This window comes from Pan paniscus, chromosome 22 (genome assembly GCF_029289425.2).
Source record: "Pan paniscus chromosome 22, NHGRI_mPanPan1-v2.0_pri, whole genome shotgun sequence".
NCBI classification, from domain to species: Eukaryota; Metazoa; Chordata; class Mammalia; order Primates; family Hominidae; genus Pan; species Pan paniscus.
In genome coordinates this window covers 21,561,000-21,568,943 of record NC_073271.2, presented here as the reverse complement: position 1 = coordinate 21,568,943, position 7,944 = coordinate 21,561,000, and the positions used below count along the sequence as shown (strand labels likewise).

General features: G+C 40.3%; 1 pseudogene; it reads right to left on the bottom strand.

Annotated features, from left to right (window-relative positions):
- Positions 1-513: 513 nt before the first annotated feature.
- Positions 514-4,822, bottom strand: LOC100995884 (large ribosomal subunit protein uL13-like; annotated as a pseudogene).
- Between the last annotated feature and the right edge of the window lie 3,122 nt (positions 4,823-7,944).

Sequence of the window (7,944 nt, the reverse complement as noted above, 5' to 3'; positions counted from 1 at the left end):
GAAAGTCCCTAGTTCCCGCTTCTCCCATTTTTATTTTTTTATTTTATTTTTTTCTTTAAAAGCAATTTATTTCTGATTACAAAATACAGGTGAGCACGGGCGATGCCTGTAACCCCTTGGTTGTGCATCTTCCCAGTCTATTTCTGCTTCTAGAAATACCCTGTGTACAACAGCAAGCTCATACTGTCCCCAAGTCCTTGCACATTCTAACAGCTGCAGAGTATATGACCAGGTGGAAAGTCCAACAGACGCCCCGCTCACAAGATAGGGCCCTCCAATCAGTCTTCTGGCTCCCTTTCACTAATAGTAACTGGTTGCTCTTCCTATTGGTCATAGATAAATGACACCTGCACAGTTCTCCGAGTGCTTTCAAGCAGCTTCGGGAGGCAGTGACTAAGACCCTTTCCTTGCTCCCAGCTTTCTATGTCCGAGGCTGCCTGTGGCGCCTGGACTGCTGCTGCCCCTGGGTCCCGTACATTCCAGGGCGACGATGGAGGAAGGGCAGGCCACGCATGAGGAATTAACAGTCTTTATTGGGCTCAGACCAGGAGTCCGTGGGTCTTGAGGACCTCTGTGTATTTGTCAATTTTCTTCTCCACGTTCTTCTCGGCCTGTTTCCGTAGCCTCATGAGCTGTTTCTTCTTCCGGTAGTGGATCTTGGCTTTCTCTTTCCTCTTCTCCTCCAGGGTGGCTGTCACTGCCTGGTACTTCCAGCCAACCTCGTGAGCCAGGCGCCCCAGATAGGCAAACTTTCTTGTAGGCTTCAGACGCACAACCTTGAGGGCAGCAGGAATCACCATCCGCTTTTTCTTGTCGCAGGGCGGTGGGATGCCGTCAAACACCTTGAGGCGGTCCAGAGAAGCCTGGCCTCGCTTGGTCTTGTGGGGCAGCATACCTCGCACGGTCCGCCAGGAGATGCGGCTGGCGGGCCCGGAAGTGGTGGGGGGCCCGGAAGTGGTAGGGGACTCGGAAAGGGTTGGTGTTCATCCGCTTGCGGAGGAAAGCCAGGTACTTCAACTTGTTTCTGTAGAAATTGCCAGAAATGTTGATGCCTTCGCAGCGTACGACCACCACCTTCCGGCCCAGCAGTACCTGTTTAGCCACGATGGCCGCCAGGCGGCCCAGGAGATGGCCTCGACCATCGAGCACCAGGACCTGCACCTCTGCCATCTTCGGCAGCCGCTTGGGAAAAAGCGCTTCTCCCGTTTTTAAAGCTATGTCCCACGTCTTCTCCATTTCACCCCAGGTACAGCTATTTTTAGCTCTGGCATTTTATAATATTAGCCAAAGAATCAAGTTCAAAAAAGTAAAATGACCTAGTCACTTTGCTAATTGATAGAAAAATTTGTTTTTTTGTAGACAAAAAAACCCGTTAACCTATTATAAATACATATATTATTGCTGTATTTCATTTCTATGGAGAGCTGGGCTATGTCTTCTTTCCAAGAACATGCTTCACTCATGACTGTATCTTCATACCTAACAGTGTTTGACATCTATCAGGTATTTAATAAATTTAGGGGGGAGGAAAAATGAATAAAGACCTTTTTACTTCTATTCAGGGTAAAGTTGATGGCTTATGAGATTCTGCATCTGTGCAAGAGGACATCTTGTGTTAACTGGCCATTGAGAGGAAAAGCAGATGATGGAAATGTTAGTAATGACTATCACCTGTTTACTTTGTGGTCCCTTCCTCCTCATTCTGCAGGTGGAGCTGCAGCCCAGCTGGAGACACAAACGTTCCCATTTGTAGCTGAGAAGTCCCTATTTGGTGGATCATGGGCTCCTTCCACTGGTTTTGGTGAGAACTCACTTGTTTTTTTTTTCAGAAAAATGTATTTTATTCACATTATTATGATAAAAATTCACTTCCATCAGCCTTGAATTAGCACACAAAAGCCTCTTAACATAATCTTAGTGCCCTAGGTACTAGGTTGGCTTCAGGGAAGAAAGGAACCTGACTGCTCTATAAATAAAACACAAAACAGCAGACTCAGTTTGGATGAAATGAGAAAGAGGACTGTGGATTCCATCTCTAGATCAAGTCTTCAAAAGTCATTCCCCCATAAGCAAACAATTGGCCAACACAAGCTAACAGAATATACTTGTTGCCTGGTTTTCATTTCATCTTCATAACAGTGTTTTATGAACTGTTCAAGTTGTCTCTGACCTAGCTCCCTTCTGCTGCAGCTGGAGGCAGCAGAGAGCAGAATTATTTGGAAGCCTTCATGGGCTGCAGCAGTGATGAAGGGCATTCTCATACTATGGTGACCTAAGCTATCACAGTCCCTGGCACAATGATCATGGGTACAACTAGTCCAATCTTAGCTATAGGTATCTTTTTCCAGGCAGTCTGTGGACAACACCCTCTCCCAGTTCGGTCACCTCCCCTTCTGAGGCTCTCAAGGTTCCTCTAATGTCCTCTGACTACCCAACACAGGTGTCCACCTCCATTCAACCCTCTTGCTGTACCTATCCATTTTTCTTTCTTTTTATGATGATGATTATTTTTTATTACACTTTAAGTTCTGGGATACATGTGCAGAACGTGCAGGTTTGTTACATAGGAATACATGTGCCATGGTGGTTTGCTGCACCCATCAACCCGTCATCTGGGTTTTAAGCCCTACATGCATTAGGTATTTGTCCTAATGCTCTCCCTCTCCTTGACTCCCCCACCCCCTGACAGGCCCTGGTGTGTGATGCTCCCCTCCCTGTGTCCATGTGTTCTCATTGGAGAACTCAGACACTCTTCTGGGGCATGTATGAGGGGTGCTGTCCACCTCTATGGGGCATGAAGTTTCTCCTTTAGCCAATGACCTCAGGAGGTCTTGGTGCTCAACTTTTCTCACTGGTCATTTAGGTTAGTTCATCTTGGTTGCCAAATATGAGCTATTGCCTTAGCTTAATAAGCTTTATGGGAGTATTTTTAAGATTATATAATAAAAGTATACTCTATATGGTAGAAATAAGAGACTCTTAGACAAGGTGTTTTGTTTTCTGCTCTCTGATAATCTTTCACTAGATCTTCTGGATATCTTCCCAGGTCCAAATCACAGTCAATTTCTGGGAAGGCAGCCAGCAAAAGCTGACCAAAGGCCATCAAAACAGAGAAATATTTATTAAGAAATGACTAATTGTAAAATTAGTTTTCTCGAGTCCCTCCCCTCAGCACTAATGACTATCCCTGCCCATTGTATCGACATATTTGTTGGCCTCAAAATATGGGAGGATGGGGATATGTGGTAGGAACGGGGTTAGATTGTGGGATTTTTACTCACTTTTTAGGTTATGGAGCATCACTAAAAGCTTTGCATTGGTGAAGTGCTACCTGAGTAGTGCTTTAGGGAAGGTTAATTCATTGAGGAGCAACATGGAGGAGAGGAAGAGTACAGGTGGGTGGGCAAGTGGGTCACCTGGGCTCAAGCTAGCCAGTGAATGGAAATGTGTATGGGTCACAACACAAGTGAAATCCATTTGTCAAATGCCTTTAAAAATCTTACTGTGTTCACACATTAAATATTCATAATGACTGTGTGAGTTAGGGTAGGTTTTAAAGTTGAGAAAACAAAGGAGGAGAGAGCAGGTGACTTGGTCTTGGCTACACTAGTAAGAAAGTAGAGCAGGGCTAAGTAGAGTACAGGTGGTCGCTAATCATTGTTGATTTATTTTATTTCTGTTATTAAAGCCTGACCGGTGAGCTGACCAGTGGAGGGTCACCATGTTGGCCAAGGAAGAGTGAAACAAGGTGCCTTGGGTAGGGGCTGAATCATATAGAATTAGGATATTCCTGGAAGGTGGAAAAGAGGCCTTTTGTTCAGGGATATCTTTTGACCCAAAAGGTGTAAAGACCATTTCAGGTATTCAGGTAAAATAGATAGTATTTCTGAAGTTATCATTAGGAACTTTATTTTATAGTGAGCCAGGTAAAAATGCATGATCCTTAATACTGTACAAATTGGCAAATGGCTCTATGGGTGCATGAGTAAGGTATGTTTTGAAAGCATAGCTGGCATCTACACAGACTTGTCAATTAAAAATCTACCCAGAGTAGGCCAAACATAAAAAAACCTCATTTCAGTTTATGCCCTATTTCTGTTAATAACAGTAGCTACTAAGACCCTCTTATAAAAGGCTACAATGTTAATTTAGCAAAATGATTCCAATTGACCCATATGAGACATTTTTCCATCTGTTATGTGAATGCTGGCAACATAATAGATGTCTTAGTTTAATGAGCATGTTATACTAATTGAAATAAAGACCTAGGGGTGTAGAGGAGCAGAGTAACATTTGCTAGTTACCACCAAAGTATTAAGTTCCTGATACAGATGATCACTTTTACTATTATAGAATTAAAGGCAAGATATTAATTTGAAAGAAAAAATAACACTTTCTGAGAGATGGATGACAACTAAATGGAATTGATTTAAAAATAATTTTATAATTATTAAAAAACAAAAAACTTAAAAAATCAAATGCCACTGGAACAAAAATAAAAACAAAAAGTTAAATAAATTTAAGTAAGTATATTAATTTTAGAATAATATAGACCTAGAAGCCTGAAACTCAATAAATATCATAAACAATGTTAAAATAAAAATCTATATCTTAAAGTTATCCATTTGGTAGAAATGAGAAACTTTGGATATCATCTGGCTCTATCCTGTCTTGACAAATATGCATTTAAAAAGTATTTCTGAGTACCTACTGTGTGCCAGGAACTCTGCTAATAACTGAGAATGCAGTAATATGAAAGCAGTAATTTCACCTGCCTTCATGGACCTTATAGTTTAACAAACCTTAATAAAATTATCCTATAATCATAAATAGAAAGTAATAAAATATAAATATAAAATTTCAAGTATTAAAAGCCAAGCAGATAATGAAAGGAACTGAATTGCAAAAAGACTAATTTTATAATTGGTCATTTTCATAATAAATATTTCTCTGATTTAGGTCAGAGAAGTACTCCCAGAAGGAACAATATTTAGATAGAGATCAGAAGGCTGAGAAGGATCAACTAATTAACATAGGAGGAGAATATTGAGAACATTCCGGGTAAAGAGCACCAGATCTGTGGCAAGAAGGAGCTTGGCAGGCTTACGGACCTGAAAGAAAGCCACTCTCCTGGAACCTAAGGAATGAGGAAGTACAATTTGCACGTGAATTTGCATGATGGGAGGGACCAGAAAACATGGAACCTCATAGAAGACACTGTCTGGAAGGTATTTGATGGTATTTTGCTACCCCAAAATACCATTCCAGGAAACATTTTGCTACCCCAAAATACCATCAAATTTATCAGAATGGAAACATTAGTGAGCTTGGAGCTATTTGGTTGAGTGGTGGGAATGGAAGTCATATTGGCGTGGGTGGGGAGTGAGAGGTAGGTGAGAAAATGAAATCAGTGGGTGAAGGCAAATTTTTTAAGAGATTTGCATTTGAAGAGTGAAAAAGAGACAGGAAAGTAGTTGGGGAATGAGAGCTTGAGTTTAACTTTCTTTTTAGGATGAGAGAAATGTGAGCCTGTTTAGAAGTCAATAGGAGAGGTTAAATATACAAAAGGAGGAAGATATAGATAATAGCACAAATTAATGGGAAGATGAGAAAAGACAGGATCCAAGGCACAGGTGGATGGAATGGTTTTTTGATAGTCTCCTATGTTTAACATAGGCACGAGAAGAGAAAGCAAAGGAGATCAACTGGAGCTAGACTTTTGCTAAACGGGTGCAAAGACAAAGGGAGAAAAGGTTTCATGGCTCAGAAAATAAAGTACTAAATTTATGGCTCATGGAATCTATAGAGTGATGAATTGGGAGGTCTGATGGGCTAAGAGAGGTTAGAGGTGTTGATAGACTAGACTTTTACCTTATCAGCTGGTATCTTTGTTTTCTTGTAGCTTCAGCTGGCCTCAAACAAATGGACCATTTTCACTGGCTTTTAAACATACACACATCTCTTCCATATTAAAGAGTTCTCATAAGTATACTAGAAGTTAGTCTAGAAATGATATAATTTTGTGATAAAAAATCAGGAGCCTTGATTTAGGGATTTTGGAGGCAGCAGTTATAGGTTGGTAGATTATGGCCATAGTTGCAAGTGACGTAAGTGAAAGATAGAGAACATCTTTAGGAGAAGGAAAATGTCTTTAGAGATAAAGATATTAAGGGGTTTGGGTAAAAATAAAACTCCTTGATGGGCCAGTGCCACTAAGGATAAGGACCTAAACTCTGTGTGAATGGAATGCCTGACAGCATAAAATCAGTGGTGAGCATCAACCAGGAGAGAGACAGTGGGCATAGCTGCATAGCAGGAGCTGCAAAGGGGCATGTTTTATTTATTTACTTTTAAAGAAAATCTTTTCAGTTTCAGAGTTTACCTAATTAGAAGATATGGGTGTGTGAAATAAATGCCATAAGAAGGAAAAGAAAGACAGGGGTGAAAAGGCATCAAGAAGCATATAGAGGAATCTACACCTAACAAATTCTACGCAGAAAGAGACATTATCTCTTCCCTTCCCACTTCATTGAACAGCCGAGCATCTCTTGTAGCCAAAGGATGAAACCAGTTTTCACAAAGATTTGTCTTGTTGCTCGAAAACAGAGAGTAGATTAAGAATGCTTGATCATAGCTGTACACCATGGAACCCTTTGGAAATATGTAGGCTTCATTAAGTACTCAAGCCCTAGTTGAGGGGCCCAGCCCCTTAGGTGAACTTTGAAGATCCCTTTGCCCTCCTCTTCTGTCTTCTCTTGAACTTTCAAAAGAGTAGTGTCTTTCTTAAACCTCTACCCCCCTGGTCCTTCTCAGTCATCCAGCTGAATTTTGGGGAAGAAGAAACAAGCAGAAGATGTGAACTTTGGCTCGTATTTCATCCTCACACCAAAAGCTTCACAACCTTGTATAACAGATTCATTATGAACCCTTGGCGACTGTATTTGTCCCTTGATACAGATTTGATATTTTGTGCTGGGTAAGGATAAGGTGATGGTAGAGATCTCAATGAGCGTGGAGAAACTTGAACTCCCCCAGGGAGGCAGAGGGTTGCCAGGAAAAACTTTGGCATTTGCCAGCCAATCACGTGTATGGTTTTTATTTTGAGAAACTAAGATTTTCAAAAGCCATTACTATTTATTCCTTAAAATAAGATGCAAAATTATTTGGCTTAGAGTTCCTTTGGATGAATTATGAAGTGGATGAATGATATTTAGTGAATTCTAGCTTTAACAGCAGTGCTCTGGGGACATACATAGCCCCCTTTTTCTCCCCTCTCGGCGGTATAATCTCCTGCACATATTATAAGTGGACACATTGAGATTGATAAGCCACATTTAATGTGCAAGTTCCACCTCTCTCCTTCAGATAACATTTGTAGTTTATTTTGGTTTTATGATGATAATTTAATGTTTATCTGTTGCAGCTAGAATTCAAGGGTGATTGCCATTTTATAATGTAAGTAGGCTGTTTCATGTACTATTGTTTTATGTTTATCCTATTTCAAACAATTTTTTGTTCTTTTTTCATAGAAATCCATTTTTTTTCATCTATGGGATAAAAATCTCTTGATAGCATCCTAATAGCCCAAATTAGCATCTTTTGCATTGGAATTTTAGCCTAAAACTCTGATTATAAACAAAATAAAACAAACACTCTGGCAATTATTGAGCATTTCTGTGTTTCAGAGGTTCTATGAAATATTGCCATACATTAAAATTTTTACTCTTTACAACAGCTATGTGAAGTAGGTGTTATTCATAATTTACATCTCATAAAGTAAGTCTTTGAGTGGCTACATTGCTCAAAACATCTTGGCTGATAAATATCAGAAACAGGATAACACCCCAAGACATAACGAAGACTCAATTTCGTTTTTTAACCATCCCTCTAAACTTCTGGGGGAAGTGGGGTACCATTTTAACTCTTTAATTGCTAGATTTTCAT